This window comes from Argopecten irradians, chromosome 13 (genome assembly GCF_041381155.1).
Source record: "Argopecten irradians isolate NY chromosome 13, Ai_NY, whole genome shotgun sequence".
In the NCBI taxonomy this organism is placed as follows: domain Eukaryota; kingdom Metazoa; phylum Mollusca; class Bivalvia; order Pectinida; family Pectinidae; genus Argopecten; species Argopecten irradians.
The window spans coordinates 27,535,853-27,556,670 of NC_091146.1; the positions used below are offsets into that span (position 1 = coordinate 27,535,853).

At 34.5% G+C, this 20,818-nt stretch overlaps 1 protein-coding gene across 2 annotated transcripts in view; it reads left to right on the forward strand.

Moving 5' to 3' along the window:
• The window catches only part of LOC138305481 (NAD(P)H-hydrate epimerase-like), a 125,675-nt gene that overhangs the window by 22,457 nt on the left and 82,400 nt on the right, over window positions 1–20,818 (forward strand). Inside the window, exon 1 of one of the 2 annotated variants that reach the window (XM_069245719.1) lies at window positions 20,167–20,395. The exons of the other annotated variant lie outside the window; for it this stretch is intronic. The gene's annotated coding sequence lies outside the window, so the exon portion shown is untranslated. Of the gene's footprint in view, window positions 1–20,166; window positions 20,396–20,818 lie in introns of those variants that run through there. 2 annotated transcript variants of the gene reach the window in all.

The window sequence follows — 20,818 nt, forward strand, 5'->3', positions numbered from 1 at the left end:
TACAAGCATGACTGTTCTGGCAGAGTTTCATAGCCGACAGATAATTCATTTAAATAATTTATCTTATTGTTATATTAATGGTGACAGCTTATTAAAAAATGCTTTTAAGGGCACACCTTAACTAAAATATAAATTGTATTTTTTCAGTTTTATGTGTAATACGAAGATGTAACTCTTTGACCTTATAAATCAATGCATCTGGTCTAGAAGTAATCACTCGTCACATGATCTTGCGCAGTAAACTATTTAATCCAATTTTAATCAATATTAGGATATTCAATTTTATTTAGCTGACCATTCAAGTTTCAACGAAAAACAAAATAATTGAATTATAAATCAGTTTGCACCAATTTTTAAAAATGTCAAATAACAAAAAATTGATACGACTTTTTAAATCAGACGTCACTTTCCGCCATTCTTCCAACTATCGCCAAACTGTATAAACACTATGTCTGCAATCTTAGACTAAAAAAGTTTCTGATATTGCATTAGAATTAGCATTGCCAATTCTAATTGCTTTTTTATGTCAGAATAAGTGTGTTTACTGAATGTAGTGCTGAAAATTACCAGTGCGCAAGATCATGTTCCTTTCCTGTAATATTACTTAAGAGAATACCACCAAGACATATTTTATAATATTTGTTTAAAAACAACACGCGTGCGCCTGTGGATCAGGGCACAAAAAAACACAAGCGGATCACGAGGTATTTATTAATCTCAAGCACCCGAGTGACAAAATCCTTCTCGCTCCTTGATTTAGTCATATATAACACGGAAACACATACATGTATGCACTACATATTACTATTGTTACAGTATGTAATTCTGATAGTACATGTAATACAAAAGAATGATTCGGATATCATCATTGGTACAAACATAGTTTACCCCATTAACCAACATATTTTTTCGTTTAGGTAATTTTTTTCTATAAAAAAGTGATAATTTCTGAAAAATGGCTTTATATGCGGATTTCATTTTGTACGATTTGTGTATAGGTTACCTAGACTTGATCGGGCCAAGCGTTTGGCATATCACATTGGATTTGTATTTTATAGTGCTAAGCACCAAACTGACATAGATAAATCAATGTGTAGAACAAGTTTTGAGGGGGCAGTCAATGCACATGAAAACAGGTAAAGTAAATAATTGTTCTGCCCCCATAATTAAGGCATGTACAACGACTAAAACCTGTTAGAAAAATAAGTTAAATGTGAGATAAAAGAACACAAAAATAATATTCATGTTTTTAACGCATCAATTGTTTTTGACATTGTTTACATCCAGTGTAATAGCCCGGGACAACAGGCGTCTGCTTCTGGTGTTGAGAAAAAATATATAGTAGCTGACCCCTATTACATTAAACATAGTTGGAGTAGGTTGTTGCATTTTTTTCTAAAACCAGAAGTCCAGACGCCTGATGGTCCGGACGTAGCACTGTCAATAATAACGTAAGACCGGGTTATGGGTTTGATTCCTGTGTTGGGCACTTGACAAGGATGTGTGTTTTCCCTTTTGTTATTACACATGTAGCGGGATTGGGACTGGGTCGATCATCGGTGACCAGGTAGCTCAGTCGGTAGAGCACTCGGCTTAGTATAGTTTGAGGTCCCGGTTCGAATCCTGGTCTGGCCGCTACATTTTCTCCTCTCTGTTACAGAATTGGCGCCCAACTAAATAAACCCACGTAGTGGTGTTTGGAAGGGTCCCTCGTGTGTCTTCGAGGGCGAAGACTTCGAGAAAGGAGGGAGGAGTGTAGCGGGGATTGGACTGGGGCGATCATCGGTGACCCAGGTAGCTCAGTCGGTAGAGCATTCGGCTAGTATTCTGAGGGTCCCGGGTTCGAATCTCCGGTCTGCAACCGCTACATTTTCATCCTCTCCTGTTACACCACATCTGTATATGTACATTTATAAATAAGATGCTACAAAAATATCGGATGAAAATAATTGAGTAGCATCACCAGTTACCCCTTTGAGTAATTCTTGAAATGCATTTTTGATGAATCTTTTGAGTTCACATCATTTAACAATTAAGTATGTTTTTTTATCTCTTTTTATAGATTCTTTGGATGTATTTATTTCACCTAAAAAAATTGTCGTCGTGCTGTTCCTGTTGTGAAACACTTCAGTCTCCGTACCATGGCTGTCGATCCAGGAAACCCTCAAGTACCTCTGGTAAGTTTTGTTATGTTGTAAATCTACCATTAGGCTTTAGTTTCCTATAACATAAAATGCTAATCAGGAGTTGATTTTCACCATAAATCTATATAGAAATTAATAATTTGTGTATGTTTGGTCTTCCTTTTTGTCCTCCATATATCCATCTTCAATAATCCAGGGGTTCCGATCACTTATTATCTCAACACCCCTAGACTATCTCATAGTAAAAACGAAGGCAAACTCAGAGGGAAAAATCTGAACCAATCACAGGCCAGCAAAAAATTTCTGTTGAAGACTACAGAGAGAGTGCACGTGCCACCAAACTTCAAAGCCACAACAGTCAATCACAGTGTACAGTTATACAGCTCATTTGATGTGCATCAAAGCACTAAATACCTATTTTGTTCTGTTGCCTCTAGATTTACTATGAGCTAGTCCAGGGGGATAGAGATCATATGTGATTGAAACCCGTGGAGTATCCGAGGATGAATCCAGGGGTGTAAAGAACGTAAGTGATCGGGGAACCCCTGCAGTATTAAGGATGTCATATATCACACCTGCTATGCTATAAGGTACAGTAATACAGAACTTTATAATTCATATATTAGATCTACAAAGCAGTACCAAAGCATGGTCACTTATTAGGGATGTGGATGGGTAGGGGGTCTGCATGTGAGACCCTCCTAGCCCATGGCCTACTATACCAAGGTATTTGGAAATATTTGTTATCAATGCAGAATATGTAATAAGCAAGCCTCTACATCCACTTTGCATGATGACGAGCTCCAAAATTTCTCACATTTTTGTGTCTGTAAATTGTATTTGATTTGATACTATACATTAAAGCCATGCAAGGCTGATCTGCCTGTTAAAATAAATGTAGGGGTTAGTTTAAAAACACCAGTTCTTGCTGTGTAATAAGTCTATATGTACAATTTACTGTATTTGTCATAATTCTTTTATTAAATCAAAATGCAATTAAGAAACATTTTTAACACTACCAAAACAATTACATTTAATATTTTGACAACTCTCACAAGTACTTATTTTAATAATTTTGTGAACACACTATACTTTCATTTATGTACAAAAATGTATGTGATTGATAATGATAAGAGAATACTGCCAAGCACATACAAATTTACTTATAGCATTTATTTTTATTAAAGTATGACAAAGTTCCGTTGAAAGTCTTCCTTAAAATGTGTTCGACCTGTTCAAACATTTACATTATTCCTACATGTATTAAGCCTCTTATATGGGGATTTCCTGCTGAAAACATTTTTTACACTTTGTGCATGTCATGAGTCAAGTAAAGGTTTACTATGAATTACTTCCCTTCATCCTTGCCGAACATTTTGACATATTTCAATGACATGATTTGCCAGTACCCTCGTTATACCATTTAGCATTTCATTTTACATTGTACAATGTGTCTGAAAAATTTTGATATTCTGTGATGGATGTTTGAAATGCTGCATGATGATAGCCTATGTATAAAATGAAAATCAGGACGTTAAATGACTCAGATGGAAATTCCAGCCCTCTTGTTACAACATGAATTATATCCCATACCTCAAAAATTATTTTGTTTTTTCTGTAGACATATGGGTATTAATACCTTTTAAATCAAATAAGAATCCCAATAACATTTTGTATGCCAATAGAGCATGAAATCCACTTCCTTGGGCCTCAAAAAAAACATGAACATACAAAACCAAAAACTAAGTTATTTTAGAACTGGTTTGAAATCTTGGCGTATTGAAAAGAAGTGACTTAAGACATCCTTAAAAGTGTACATGACTATCACATTAGGTTCAAATAACATAACAGAACTTATACTTAGGAAATTGATCTAAACATATTACTGACAATTCACTCACATATTCTGTCTCAATATAACGTTGTTTCAAATTTTGTACAGCAATATTACTATGCATAAATGATCCCAAAATTAAATTTCACACCAAGGCAATAAACTTGTTCAGTCACACACATATCTTGAATTTTTGCACCCAATCATACCCAAAATTCACACCACAGCACTTTTACCAACAAAAAAAAAACAATATAAAACATTCATGATTCACAACATTTTATGTAAGATTCTTATACCACTAAGTCTATAGTAGTTAAAACATACAGAGTTCACACACAAAAATGTTGACCAATATACCACACTTTATGAAACATTAGAATTTACACAACAATTTCAAAATTACCAACCTCGCCAAAAATTTTTGACAAAAACACATCATTACATAATGGCATACCCAAAACATAATCTCACTACATTCATCACACACAATTCAAATATACCACAGCATTTCCAAAACATACAGACGTTCAACACACAACTGGAATATTACCACAGTATGTCATAAAAATTCAAACATTCATTACACACACAACACAAATATACCACAAATTTAAATGAAAACATTTGACAACGTTCACAAATTACAATATTTACTTCTCAATGGCATGCATTTTGGCTTACACTGACAAAAAATAACCACGCATTTCACACATGTTCACAACACACGACACTGTATGATAATAGCCGCAGCATTGTTGTTTCCCAAAAACATGCATTTTGAGCAGTGAAACACACTACATTTTCACACACACTACGAAACACCAAAAAAGAGATATACCACAGTCAATTATACGCAAGTTTCCAAAACATAACATACTCCGACCGTTCACACACACAACACCAATATAGCCTCCCATACAGTCACACACACAACACCTTACCTCCAAAACATACAGACGTACACGTTCACACACACAACACCAATATACCACAGTCTTCCAAAACATACAGACGTTCACACATCCACAACACCATATACCACAGTCTTCCAAACATAGTCAGACGATTCACACACACAACACCAATATACTACAGCCCCCCCCAAAAAAAAACCCAAAGAAAAAACAAACTACATACAGACATTCACACACAACAACACACAACACAAATATACCACAGCCTCCCAAAACATACAGACATTTGCATACAACACAAATATATACCACAGCCTCCCAAAACATGCAGACCATTCACACACACAACACAATATACCGCAGCCTCCCTAAACATTACAGACGTTCACACACACAACACAAATATACCACAGCCTTTCTAAACATACAGACATTCACACATACAACACGAATATACCACAGCCCCCAAACATACAGACGTTCACACACAACACCAACCATACACAGCCACCAACATCAAACATACATTCACGAAGGCCGAACACACCAACACGAATATTACCACAGCCCCCACAAACATAAGTGACGGATATCACACCAACTAAACCCAAATATACCACATCTTCAAACATATATCCTGCCGAATCAGACAAAACCTAAATGACAAACTGTCCTTAAAAGACCGCTGTCTGTTTTCAGGACGGTTAACGTAGAACCAAACCGAACACAACCCATACAGAATAAAAAATAGAATATAGAGGGTTATAGAAACGATTTCGAGGCCAGGTGATATATGACAATTTACCTGAACAATATACACTAATCCAACATTAAATTAAAAGGAAGTTTCTGCAATTCAGACAAGTACTGATACTTAAAGCATATAACATCTAGTGACAATAGTGATTAGACAAAAAGTACAAGAGTATAATGCAAAAAACTAAGTGATTTCGAAATTCGAGATTAAAGATATTGGAGTTCATTCCCCATTGGTGTACTGAACCTCCAAGAACTGAAATCAGAAACGTTAGCGACAAATAGAAGAGATAAAAAAAAAATCTTTGAGTGCGTGACCCAGCTAGTAAATTACGGAGGAATTAAATTCAGAAATAGATTCTAAAACAATACTACGGAATGCATTATATTTATTTATAAGGGATTTCATTTATAATTTTAAAAATCAATACCACACAACTTCGTACACATCTAAAGTAGCTGAAATCGGAAAAAGGTCACATTACCAGAAACTGAGAACAGGAAAAACGTCAAATTGAAATACTTGTCTACACAGCCAGCATTCGTTGTCGAGCTTTGAGACTACGCCGTATTCGTAGATAAGACATCAGCCTAGAGCTATTCTAAAAACCTCGAGGTTAAACATTTATGCATAAGGAGATTAGGCAGTATAATAATAGAATCATATAATTACTTTCAAGACAGAATATGTTAACTTCTCTTTTGCTATCTGCCACGTGAAAAACAAGCTTTACTTCCTAACAGTCCAACTCTAGACAACACTCTTAAGTCAATGACACCGAGCCTCAATCATTGGCTTCCATCGTGTAAGGAAGGCTCTAGATCTGTGTTATGTCCCCTGGCCGATACACACCTTACTGTATAATGGAATAGTTTGTGCTCCTGTTTTAAGCAGTGTGACGACTGATTCGCCCGTTGTCAGTATAATGTGACCGGGTGGGATGTGTTGCTTGTTAGCGTCTTCGGCGGCATGCATCAGTGATAGCACTATAAAAAGGCAACAGTTCTACTATACAAGAAGACACAACACGAGCATACCGCAGTGTCCCAAAACACGCACCTCGCACTTCACACACGCTACACACTGCATACATTGGAGACTGTCCTAACATGACCCTAAGTGGCCGTTTATAGAACGTTAAAATATTCAATTAATCATCCTGTTTTTAGCATTAAGCACATATAGTGTGGGGCAACTATATATTACTATACGTCATTATGACGTCAGTGGTTTTCAGCATTTTCAAATTAATCAATTTATATTATGCATACAATAAAACATTTGGTTGCATGTTTTCATAAATCAAAATGTCTGTTTTGTTGCTCATGTATATCAAAAGTAATAACATTTTGAAAGTGTAACCTGATTTATGGGACACCCTAGCAATATACATGTATGTTATTACGGTTAGATAATATATAAATAATGATACATGTACGTTATTGCGGTTAGATAATATAATAAATAATGATACATGTACGTTATTGCGGTTAGATAATATATAAATAATGGATACATGTACGTTATTGCGGTTAGATAATATATAAATAATGATACATGTACGTTATTGCGGTTAGATGATATATAAATAATGATACATGTACGTTATTGCGGTTAGATAATATATAAATAATAATACATGTACGTTATTGCGGTTAGATAATATATAAATAATAATACATGTACGTTATTGCGTTAGATAATATATAAATAATGATACATGTACGTTATTAATCGAGATGCGGGTGCCCTATATAAATAATACCGTCCGTCCGTCCGTCTGTCCGTCCGTCGGTACCGTCTGTCCGTTTTTTTTTACTTTTTGCACATTATGATGGAAGGGCGAGTATTTATATTTTACATATGATTCCCCATCCATCCTATAATTTTTCAGGCTGAAATTAAATTAAAAAATCGGCCATCTTGGATTTTAACATTTAAAAAAATCACAATGTTGTTTGCTCTTGAACTGATAAACATTTTGTTTTACATTATGCATGCAAAGTTGTTCAAATTAAACAATGGAGTTGACTGTCCAAAGGTAAGGTCATGGCCAAGGTTACTAAAGTCAAAGGGTAAAGGTCAAATTTATTTGAGTTAATTGTATGCTCTTAATGTAATGTTAGCTTGGAATCAGGATTCAAGTTAAATACTTGGAAGACATTTTCCAAAGAATTATAATAATGTACCATCATCGGTTTTCCCCAATTAATGTTGACATTAATTATGTTATTAGCAACATATAGCTAACACGGAAGAAATTCGTTGTCAAAATACTACCTTTTCCACTTAAGCACGTCAGACACATAGCGGGGCCCTTTCTGACGTGTCAGTGTTCTAGTTGCGGTTAGATAATATATAAATGATAATACATGTACGTTATTGCGGTTAGATAATATATAAATAATAATACATGTACGTTATTGCGGTTAGATAATATATAAATAATAATACATGTACGTTATTGCGGTTAGATAATATATAAATATGATACATGTACGTTATTGCGGTTAGATAATATATAAATAATGATACATGTACGTTATTGCGGTTAGATAATATATAAATAATAATACATGTACGTTATTGCGGTTAGATAATATATAAATGATAATACATGTTACGTTATTGCGGTTAGATAATATATAAATAATAATACATGTACGTTATTGCGGTTAGAAATATAGATAATATATAAATTATAATACACGTATGCTGTTATTGCGGTTACATAATATAAAAATAATAATATTGCGGTTAGATAATATAAAAATAATAATGCATGTATGCTATTGCGGTTACATAATATAATAATACATGCATGTAATTGTGGATAGTTTCCAGATGCGTGTATATACATATTACACACATTGTATTATTAGTTGTGAAGTTGTGGGTTTTTTCGTAATTTCATGGCTGTTTTGATGTTATCCAATAAACATTTAAAAATCAATAAGGAATGACACTAACGCTATAAATACAGGATTGTGTTCTGATTATCAGTATATTAGTTGTTAACGCCAACTAGACTTTGGGATCATTAATCGCTGTTCTTATCTTCGGTAAATGATTGGATTTTAACATTGACGTGTTCTAGCGAAAACTCATCAGAATTTAGACTCCCAGGGGAAATAGTTTTATACAAAACATGCCAAAATAAGTATTTTAATAAACTAAATGATCGATTGGGGTACTAAACCCTGATTAAATCTATACCCATATTTACATGTACCACTTAATTGGATTCTTTCGTCGTTAGGATTTAGTTTCTCGCTATTACGTATTCCCATCATTGTACGCCCGCACAGTGTGTATATTTGAAAGTCAATGTCTTAATTCTGAGAAAATGAAGTACCTGTCAATCAAGAATCAAAACAGACTGCATAGCCGGTTATTTTCCGGGGTCAAAAATTTCGCGATTTTTTTTATTACAAACAAAAAATAACTTTTAAAACCGGTTTTAATTACAAACAAACAAATCAATTTTAGCGGTTATAATTACAAAGAACAAACACGCAAATTAAATTTTAGCGGTTTTTAATTACAAACAAATTAAATTTTACCGGTTTTAATTACAAACAAATTAATTTTACCGGTTTTAATTACAAAGAACAAGGACACAAATTAAATTTTAGCGGTTTTAATTTCAAACAGACAAATTAAATTTTACCGGTTTTATTTACAAACAAACAAGATTTTAGCGTTTTTAATTACACACAACAAACATAAATTAAAATTTTGCGTTTTTAATTACAAACAACAAACAAATTAAATGTAAGCGGTTTTAATTACAAACAAACACATTAAATTTTAGCAATTTCATTTCAAACAATATCAAACAAATTAAATTTTAGCGGTTTTAATTACAAATAATAAACAAACAAATTAAATTTCAGCGGTTTTAATTACAAACAACAAACAAACAAAATTAAATTTTAGCGTTGTTAATTGTTTGTGATCTTGCCTAAGAATATAATCAACCATATCTCAATATTTTTCTTATACACTATTCGCGAGCATACATATAAAACATGTTCTGCAAATTCGCGAAAAATATTATCAAACTACAATTTACAAAAAGTATATTTGTATGCTACACTGCTGAGTGATCTTTTCGCTTCAGAAATTGATGAAAACTTCATAATTATTTATAATCTTGATCATGAACATTTGTAAACAAAACTATTTTCCTAATTTCTGTTTTGAATATTATTTATTATTAGTTATTGTTAAATGCAAAATCAGTTTCAATATTTCAATGAATCCTTCCTTGTAAGCATTTTTCCTATTCCACATTCAATTATATAATATAGTTGTGTGATAGTTCCATTTTTTGCTTTGTTAATATTTCAATGATTTCATTCGGATTATACTTCCTACCTAATTGTGGTTAAGGTGTGAATGATTAACGTAAGTACCTCATCATGTTTTGTTTATTACATTATAGCACTAGCCATTAATTTCTTAGCCACGAGTTGCTAACAGCTTGTATTAATTGCCAAATATCGATGCTGATTGTCATTACTATAAGCGAACTCCAACCTTCCGATACTATTAAGGATGGATTCCTCTTCAATAAAACATATTGACTTTTATTTGGATGAAAATTATTATTGTTTTTTTTTTCTTTTTTTTTTACAAACAAAAAAAACAACCCCAAAAAACATTTAATATCCAAGACATGTATCTGAAGGCTGCAATTTTTTGGGCCTTTGGGTCAGCCTTCAAAAATATAAACAAATGTCCCCACACAGGAGGGCTCTCATTCATCACACCACTTACATACATGTATTATTGTGACTTATCACATTTATCTTATAAACATAGACATTTATATATATAAAAATAAAAACAAAATAAAAACAAAATCATGGATGAAGATTACAATTACTTTGTTTATTCTAACAAGGTATATTAATAAACTATAATTACTCTTATCATACATTATTTAATCCAATTAGGTATGCCAATAAAACAATAATTACACTATTAATACATTGTCAAAGTCAGTTGAGTTTAAGGACAATTACTAGGTTCACACTGTAAACATGCATAAATAGCTCTATAAAGTGTTACGACTAACATCAAAGCGGTTCAGTGACGTCTTGTCTCTGTTGATCTCGTCAATCTTGCTCCATCTCATGACCTTTTCAAGCCAATAACAACTGTATCAGGGTTGGTAATTTACTCCCATTGTCGCTGGAACATGGTGCAGCATAATGATCGGCCTTCGATCCCTTCGTTATTTGATATTTCCTTCACAAATCTGTTTATAGTTGCTTGAACTGGGGTCATGACTTCTCGGACTTCAGTCCTGATCTCTGGTATGGAGTTACTTAATCCTTGAAAATTCCGTTCCACCGATTTATCGTTGGGTTGAAAATCTCTCTGATTTCCGCTATTCGTACCGTCGTCACAACGACCACAGTATCCCATGCTTTTACTTCCTCTTATCGTGCTATTTAAAGACGAATTCTTCAAGAACTCGAAGCTGTTCTCAAAATGCCACAGAAAGGGTCTTAAGAACGTTACGCCAAATACTGCTTAGGAATACGGAATGCATGTAATATATGTTCCTGTAAGATTGCAACTTTGTGAACAATAGAGTGCATTCTTTATATTTTGAGAACCATTGTAACGTACATGTACTTTCAAACCTTTCAATAAAGATCATCTAAGGGACAAATAAACAAAACTGTCCAAAACTAGCTAAGTAATCTTAATACACAAATTGTGTCGAAATTGACATATGGGGACCAAGAGAAAGTGGTCTTATTAAACAGATGGTCTTAATACAGGAGTGGTCGCTAAGACAGGTTGTATTGCATTGGGAACAAATAGGAAATGATTTCTTATTTTTCAACTATAACTTAGTTGAATTAAGACTAATACCCGCCATTATATGAAAAGTCAAAATGTTTCCTTGTCGTCCCGAAAACAACAGTAGGTGATGATAAGTATATGGATGTATGGCTTGCAGTTTCCCCGTTCAAAATTTGGCTAATACACCGATATAACGAACCCAAATGGTTTTAACCGCTGAATAAATTATACTGTATGTCGTGCCGAAATAAAATTCTGGTACCATCAAGGCCACGAAATACTCACAAAACCATCGATCTTCTGCAGATTATAGCACTGCGTGACTTGTATAAAAATAAACTTGAAACGTAAATAGTCTACTAAAGAATTAACACAATCGATGCGGATACTAAGATATGTAAATCCTTTTACAAGGCTGTATCTCTTCGTCAAATTCTGTGGTGTGGGCATAGTTCGCGTTCAGATCCCAAGAGATTTGCTACCAGATGTAACTTGTAATAGAACTGATGCTGATATCTAGACAACGTAGAACTACTCCAGGAATTAGAATTGTAAATTAATGAGGGACGTAATTGAGCTAATTAGGTCAAAGAAATCAATCGGCGTATTTCTGTACTGAGAGAACTTATTCACCCTGGAAACATACATATTTGGTAATGCAAACATAGCAATTTTAGCGGGAAAATACATTTCAAGATATCTCAGTTACTGAAAAATACCAATACTAGCGGGATTATTATTCAGGCGTTTTTCGTATATTTGTATTATATCAACATAGGTTTTGTTGCAAAGGCACGAACCCAAAATTCTGCTACTCTATGTTCATACATTGTGATTGAAATAATAACTCTACCGCTTACTAGTTCCATACCAAGAACAGCTAATTGTAAAAATGATGAATGCCATGCCCTCTCTAACAAAAAATGACAAGCTGTTAAAGTAGTGTATATGTAGTACATGTAGTAGTTTGTTGTACGGTTACTATGGTTCGTGATTGTTTTTTTAATCGATTTTGCGGATATGAAATTCGCGAAATAAAAACTTAACTAAAATACGCTTAACACTACTATGGTAGATATTTATTCGCGGAGATTAACTTTCGGTGATAACTTCGGTGGCTACATTTGCGGATTTCGATCGCTCGCGAAATGACTTTGGCTTACAGTAATCGGATGCGAGGGCGTAATATAATCTGTTTGAATTCGCCGGGACATAATCGTGATGAAAATCTGAGCCTTTTGGATATTAAGCAGAGTAAATCAAAGGTCATTCCCATCGCCTTACATCCTGTATAGCATCACGACTAATATACTATCTACATTAATTACTTAAAGTCGTTCCTACAACATGGTAGTGGCACTGTCTGGTTCACGATTGATGGCCACTTTGAATGTGTTTCTCGTTCCAATTATGCTGATAATGTCTTAGTTATGTCTGATACATTATACATTATCGCCATCATAAAATATAACAAAAAAAAACGATAAATGTTTTGCGGTGAGTTTAATGATGATTAAAAATTTTAATTAAAACTTATATGAGTAATCCGTTTAAAGCAATATCGTGATGCATTCCTTGTATAGTGTCATTAAGAGAGAGAGAGAGAGAGAGAGAGAGAGAGAGAGAGAGAGAGAGAGAGAGAGAGAGAGAGAGAGAGAGAGAGAGAGAGAGAGAGAGAAAGAATAATTCAACCGATATTCAATATCTGTTATAAGATGTGACATGTAGCACTTTAAATTTACGTGGTCCAGTTTATGCGTGTTCGTCAACGGAACTTAATCTCGGGGGCTTAGTTTTGTACTACACCAAATCTTCTAAATGCAGTCTTAATGGTGTCAATTTAGTGATATATATTTTGGAATAAAGATTTAGTATAATCTCATAAGACCCAAAACATTTTTGATGGTACTTAATTGTCAATGGGTGTATATGCTGTACAAGCAATTCCCCGACGACGATATTATAAAGTATCTGTAAAATTCTAATTATTTACGTTTCGATGGGGTTTTGAAATCGCGCATTTCAGTAAATCCTCCAATAAATGATAACCTCTACAAAAAACAAATTATACAGTCTAGTATTGATTTAGTTTGCATGACTAGGCTAGACCTGATATATAAATACAATGTATATACATTTTTTTACTGAACATTCTCCTTTTTAAGAGTGACACACTCCATCTCCATTCTCTAACGTGGTTCAGATTTAGAAATTTGATTTTGATAATCGCCTGTCCTGTCAAACAATTCGTTAGAATTACAAATTAAAGACAAACGTATGGTACAATAAATGTACATTCATCTCATGAAGAGAGTATCTTACACGATTGGCTTTGCAATATGAAATTTAATAAAAAGTTCAATAATTTCATATACTAAAAGTTGAATACAAGAATAATTTGGCTTCCACAGAAGAGCATTTGATGTGACAATTTCTGTGGTCTTCAGTACTGCTAACTTACCTATTTCAGGCCAATAAAATTTGAGCTCAACAAGGTACCGCAGTGATCAATTCGCGCATTTAAACAACGAGATCTCTCCAACGACATAACGAAATGAATATAGCATCATCCTATTTTAAATTATGACAGTATGGTATACATGTCTATACATGTATTATAACAAACAAAAATTAAAAAGAACAATTAACCCAGTCCACTAATACAAAACACTCATCGACACTGTGTCGCAGGTGACCACACGGGTTTCGATCCGATGTCCGCCGGTATTCCAAATTCAACCGACTTAGCGGGTGGGTAATATTACTACCCTACACTGTGGTGGTGTTTGGCTACCAAACCACCTGACACGTACTGTATCAAACCATTGGTCTTCACCTACAATGTTGCCGGGACACGAGATTTAATTATAGATTATCGCTATTTTATTAGTTACTACTATGTAGTATCTCGGGGTCATCAACTATCGTCAGCATGAACGCGTAAATCGCATTAGGAACCGAGATTTATTAAGATAAACACTACAGACTGTCCTGAAGTCCACAACTTCTGTGAGAAAGGCGTCTGGTTCACTTCTACGATAGTAAATACTTACAGAAGGCAGATTAAAGCTCCATGTGTTGTAACTGAGCGAAAAGTTTCACAGGTTATTTTTCCCCAGTAATCTTTTGACAGCCATCATTTGTGATACATTAAGCTGTGAAAATGTACAGATTATAACATGTATGTTGCCCTATAAACATTAGTAAGAACACAGAATATGCATCGTAAATTCCGGTTTTTATGCCTTATGTATGTTAAGATGGTAACACGCATGCAGAAATCACTACAATTGTTAATAACACTGTAAAAATGTGAAATGGAATTGTAGACCACAATTTGTCTTCATGGGCTGTCCATATGTACTCATTTCACTATGTTGGAGATGAACATATACTGATTTTTGGCAGTTATCATTTCCAGCTCTTATTTTTTCCCTGTAAAATGCATTGTAAGTATTATAATTCTGAAGATGTTGGTTATTTGTGGTGGTGAAAAAATCTTAAAAGCTGTTTTGGATTCGTGAGTATGAAAATTACGGCACATAAATATTTCAACCTCCGATTACTTAACATGACCAAACAATTCAAAAGCGTAATGTATTATGTTGAATTTTCGGACCGACAGTTTGGTCCTCGAGTATAAAATAACATATATTGACTTCAAACTCATTCAACAAACATATAGTATTGCAAGCAACATTGTCATCCAAAATGTGATGATGTACAATAAAAATCAACTCGTGGCCACGTTTCGGATATGTATATGCAGGTACAATGATGACCTCTTACAAATTGATTTTAATTTTGAGTGAATGCTGAATGATAATTAAATTTCATATATTACACTCATTTCTATTAGGTAGAAGTTTGAGGCTATTTTCACATGGACTGAAAAATTTGTACGTCGAGTACTATGAAGTCTTACATGAAGAACGTTTTCGCGCGATTTTAAAAGCGGCATAGTCATTGGTCAAACTCAATTATGGGTAATGTTATCAATGAACCACTCTTGTTTTCATTGTAAAAATAAGTACAACAAGTAAATTTATGCATTATTTGTACCTCATTGAATTAAATTATATGCAATATATATACGGATGTATATAATATAAGCGGACGGACATTCTTTTCCCTCGTCCTTCTGGTTTTGTGTGTGACTTCATAAACCCAAAGGATGTTGACTATAATGCTTTGATAACATGTCTGCCTTGCTGTTTGGGTTTTCACCAAAGAGTTGGCAACCGGCATCTGTGGATATGTCCCATTTCTGTTTTGTTTATGAAATCGGAAATCTTCTCTATCAATATTTGTTGTATAGATCATGGTCTCAATCATGAATATTTAATGACTATATTTTTTTCATTCCATGATAATCATCTGATAAGTAATATGAACATCAGATGTATTATTGTAATCAGTGAAATATACTATAGATAGATTAACGCTACCTACGCAAAAGGTTGCGAAATCACGAACGATTCCCACGTGTATCAGATGCTGCGACTTTTAATGAAACGGAGAAGGAATCGTTATACATTTTCAATATCATCTTAATTACTTGACAACAGAATAAAATTTTGATGTTCGAATTGCTGCTTTAAATCGAAAATCTCTCGTTACACAAACAGCTTAATAAAGAATCTGAATTATACCGTTGGTTAAACGCGTTTTAAAACAAACAAAACATGTTCATTTCCTAAGGCTCACTTGTTTCTATCCTCATGCCCCTAAGATCCACTTTGTTTCTGTCCACATTCCCTAAGATCCACTTGTTTCAGTCCGCATTCCCAAAGATCCACTTGTTTCTGTCCGCATTCCCCCTAAGATCCACTTGTTTCTGTCGTAGCCTCATTCATCCTAAGATCCACTTCACGTTTGTATGTTGTATTGATTGTATCATGTATCCAACATGATGGAATTGTTATAATGATTGACAATTATATTTGATTGATGAGAAGGTCTCACCGTTTTGAGCTACATTTATTTTCCCAGATACTGTAAACCAACATTCTTTTGCTTGCTATTTTCATTTGCGAATTGTGCGATTTGGGTAAATTTGCGAATGTTTATCTTCATCGCACCATTTCTAACTCAAGTCGAATTCATATGTTATAATTGCAACTAAAGGACCGAGATTGAGACTTTTGAAAAAAAATATATAATTTGGCTATGATATATGTGATAATATGATTTATAATTCTTTTGATTTATATTCAGAGTTGTCAGCATTAATCAACTTACCACTGCCTTATGATGCACGAAATGCAGTAACATATTGCCATTTAAAAGCTGTTGTTTTCCATTAAAGATGCTCCATCGCCGACAAAGCATAAATGATATTCATCACTGGAACAATAATTGCTGTTTTATTGTATATATATACATATGTCTAATTAATACAAAAATGATATTAAATAATTTATTTTGCCTTTGGTGCATGCGCAATTAATACTTCATTCCATATAGCATAAAGTGCCACGGGATTTTTTCGAGATGCAATTAATAATTATTCATATCTTTAACTTTTCGCAATCCGAAAGGCCTAGTGTGTTTATACAAGGCATGTTGCATACTGGGTTGTTAATTTGTTCAACTGAATGACCTTGACCTATAGGATCATAGGGGTCAAATGTATCAGAAACTGACGAGCTGAACTGAAGAGTTCTCTTTATACAATGCCTTAAAGGTGAGTTTTTTGAAAAGTTGGTCGTTTTATTTCCTTTGTAATTCAACAGAGTATTTTAACAATAGTCAGATGATCGTTAAGGCCTATGGACCTCTTGTTTTTGCAAATAAGGCATTCTGTCATGAAAATAAGGCATTCTACATTGATTCTATCTTGCAGAAACGAATTTTTAAAAAAGCTGAATTTTTAAAGGTGTTACGTTTGTAAGCACAGAATGTAATTAAGGTCAGGTTCTTGTCGGGAAAGAGACTGTTCTGGCAATTGGCAAGTTCAGCGCCAACTTATTACTTCCTTTAGATTTAAGTGTATCGATTTCTGCACTTCTAAAGCCGTCTTCAATAATCTACCGATTCAACATCGAGATAATACCTCAACGTAGTAACTAAACTCCGTTTTGTCGTCATCGATTTGAAGCTTATCAAAACCAATTTCTGGTACTCCTATATATACCACTAAAACGCTAATGGTTTAAAAACTGTAGATATCGATTTTACAATCTTCGAAATCAATAGTGTTTCATTTATCTGTGAAATCAGTTTTATCGATTTTACTATGCTATATACAGTAGATATGGTGTAACATGCAAGCGATCAACTAATCCTTTGCATTATACATTTGCTGTATGAAAAAGGATAATGTTGGGTTTCATGTTTAATGATTTGTTTTACTACCTTGTAGTTAGTAATGTGACCAGGGGTTATAGGCAATGGAAAACCGAAACAAAAACTAACCAATGAAAAAATGTAACAATGACTAGGTGAAACAAATTAACCGTCGACAAAAAAATTAAAGAGTGTAACAAACGATTCTTGAACAAAAAAGACAATGTGGCAGCTTAGGTTTTGAACTCTGGCCCAAAGGTAATTTTGACCTATTACTTAGATCGTTTTGTTTCACGCTGTCAGTAATGATAAAAACAAAGGGATGTTACTGTTGACCCTGTACTACTGACGGTGTGAATTGAACGTAACTATTCATTTTGAATGATGAGTGAAACGAAGGGAATTTACTCTAGATATTGGTGGAGCCCGGAGACAAAATCATCGACCTTAAACCCGTTTGTGGTAAACATTTCATAATTTAATATCACTGCGATGTCGATACCGCACAAGTAAAATATAACAATGAACACATGTTGCAATTGAATATTTTGAGCTCATTTTGTTGTTCGCGCCCATAAAACTAGAAGAAACATTAATTAAACAATTAGTCGATTTGTTGTGTGTTGTCGGCTACACCTGTTAATGTGCCGTATATTCACCGCCATTTTCCATCACCACCATCGATTTGTTTTGTTTCTTGTTATACTCTGACCGACCTCCCGAAGCCTGTCCGGCTATTGACGCTACAGGCCAACGACAAAACTTGTAACCTGTAGCCTTTCAATCACACGGCCTTTCACACCACTAACACACAGTGGTGCCAATGGAACATTTTCATTGTGAACATTTGTTCGCGGTTACTTTAATTTCGCTGTTTTTGTTTCAAATTTGGTTCGCGGAGGCAAACGTTTGCGAATACGTTGATTGAATTGAAGTATTTTTCAGCCCACCATCATCAGATGGTGGGCTATTCAAATCGCTTTTTGTCCTTGGTCCGTCGTCCGTCCTTCCGTCCGTCCTTCCCTCCGTCCGTCCTTCCTTCCGTCCGTCCTTCCGTCCGTCCGTTAACAATTCTTGTTATCGCTATTTCTCAGAGAGTATTGAAGGGATCTGTCTCAAAATTCATATGAAGGTTCCCCTAGGGCCCTAGTTGTTCAAATTGCATTTTGGGACGGATCAGTCAACAAGATGGCCGCCAGGCAGCCATCTTGGATTTTGATAGTTAAAGTTTGTTATCGCTATTTCTCAGAAAGTACTGAAGGGATCTGTCTCAAATTTCATATGTAGGTTCCCCTAGGGCCCTAGTTGTGCATATTGCTTTTTGGGACGATCAGTCAACAAGATGGCCGCCAGGCAGCCATCTTGGATTTTGAAAGTTAAAGTTTGTTACCGCTATTTCTCAGAAAGTACTGAAGGGATCTGTCTCAAATTTCATATGTAGGTTCCCCTAGGGCCCTAGTTGTGCATATTGCATTTTGGGACCGATCGGTCAACAAGATGGCCGCCAGGCAGCCATCTTGGATTTTGATAGTTGAAGTTTGTTATCGCTATTTCTCAGAAAGTACTGAAGGGATCTGTCTCAAATTTTATATGTAGGCACCCCTAGGGACCTAGTTATATATATTGCGTTTTGGGACCGATCTGTCAACAAGGTGGCCGCCTGTCTTTGTCAACAGGCGGCCATCTTGGATTTTGATAGTTTAAGTTTGTTATCGCTATTTCTCAGAAAATGCTGAAGGGATCTTTCTCAAATTTCATATGTATGTTCCCCTAGGGCCCTTGTTGTGCATATTGCATTTTGGGACCGATCGGTGAACAAGATGGCCGCCAGGCAGCCATCTTGGATTTTGATAGTTAAAGTTTGTTACTGCTATTTCTCAGAAAGTACTGAAGCGATCTGTCTCAAATTTTATGTGTAGTATATGTTTGAAAAAGTTTAAAAAGTAGAGAAAAGATCCATCTTTCCATTGTCAGACATAGATCATTCTTTGGTGGGCGCCAAGATCCCTCTGGGATCTCTTGTTTATAATATAACTGTTTCAGAAATTTCAAGTTAAGGGATGTTCGAGGGAAGCGACTGTGGTTGTGAGAAAGACTTTATATAGATACTGGTGTCTGTGAACCCTCTTAATTTAAGATTATTGAGGTTCGTAAGTAAGGTTTTATATACCTACTTCTGCCCGTGAACACTACCTACAGTTGAGGTTATTGGGGTTTCTGACATAGACGTTATATAAACGTCTGCCCGTGAACACTACCTACAGTTGAGGTTATTGAGGTTTCTGACATAGACGTTATATAAACTTCTGCCCGTGAACACTACCTACAGTTGAGGTTATTGAGGTTTCTGACATAGACGTTATATATACTTCTGCCCGTGAGCCCAGCTCATCTGTTACCACAGGGAGCAAGGACAACAGTCCGCATCAGCTGATACTGAATATATTTAGACATACAGTGCAGTGTGACGGCCATGCATCGATAGGGCTATTGGAGTTCCAGCTTTATATTGCTATAGTACTGGTTTATTGTCCGGGTTTGACTTACCTGTGTAGTTGCTGGGATTGGTTTTTGACTTAGCTGTACAGTTGAGGAGAAGGTCATGTTCACTTTAATTTTTGTGGACTTCTAGGTTTGTTATTCTTTTTCTTTTGTTTAAAAGTAGTTGCGTTATTTCGCTAATTGCATTTTTTTTTTAAATTTCAATTTAAAAAAAATAAAGAAAAAAATTACAACGATAGTAACATTTACGTCAAAAGTGTAAAATATTTAGAAAAAACCCTAGTTGGATTTTTTAAGGGCATTATCATTTCATTAATCTATGAAGATCTGAATTTCACTTTAATCTTATTGCGTAGTATACTTTGTATTCATTCCTTGATATTTAGTATAATGACATCAGTACCTCGTTCCAAAAAGGGCAAAGATTATTCTGAAGTAAATACATTTATTCTGAAGTAAATACTTTTATTCTGAAGTAAAAAAGGAAACTTTTCAGTGATGGTAGCACTAAGTGTAAAATAAGAAACATAAAATTTGTTATAAATGGAAAAAA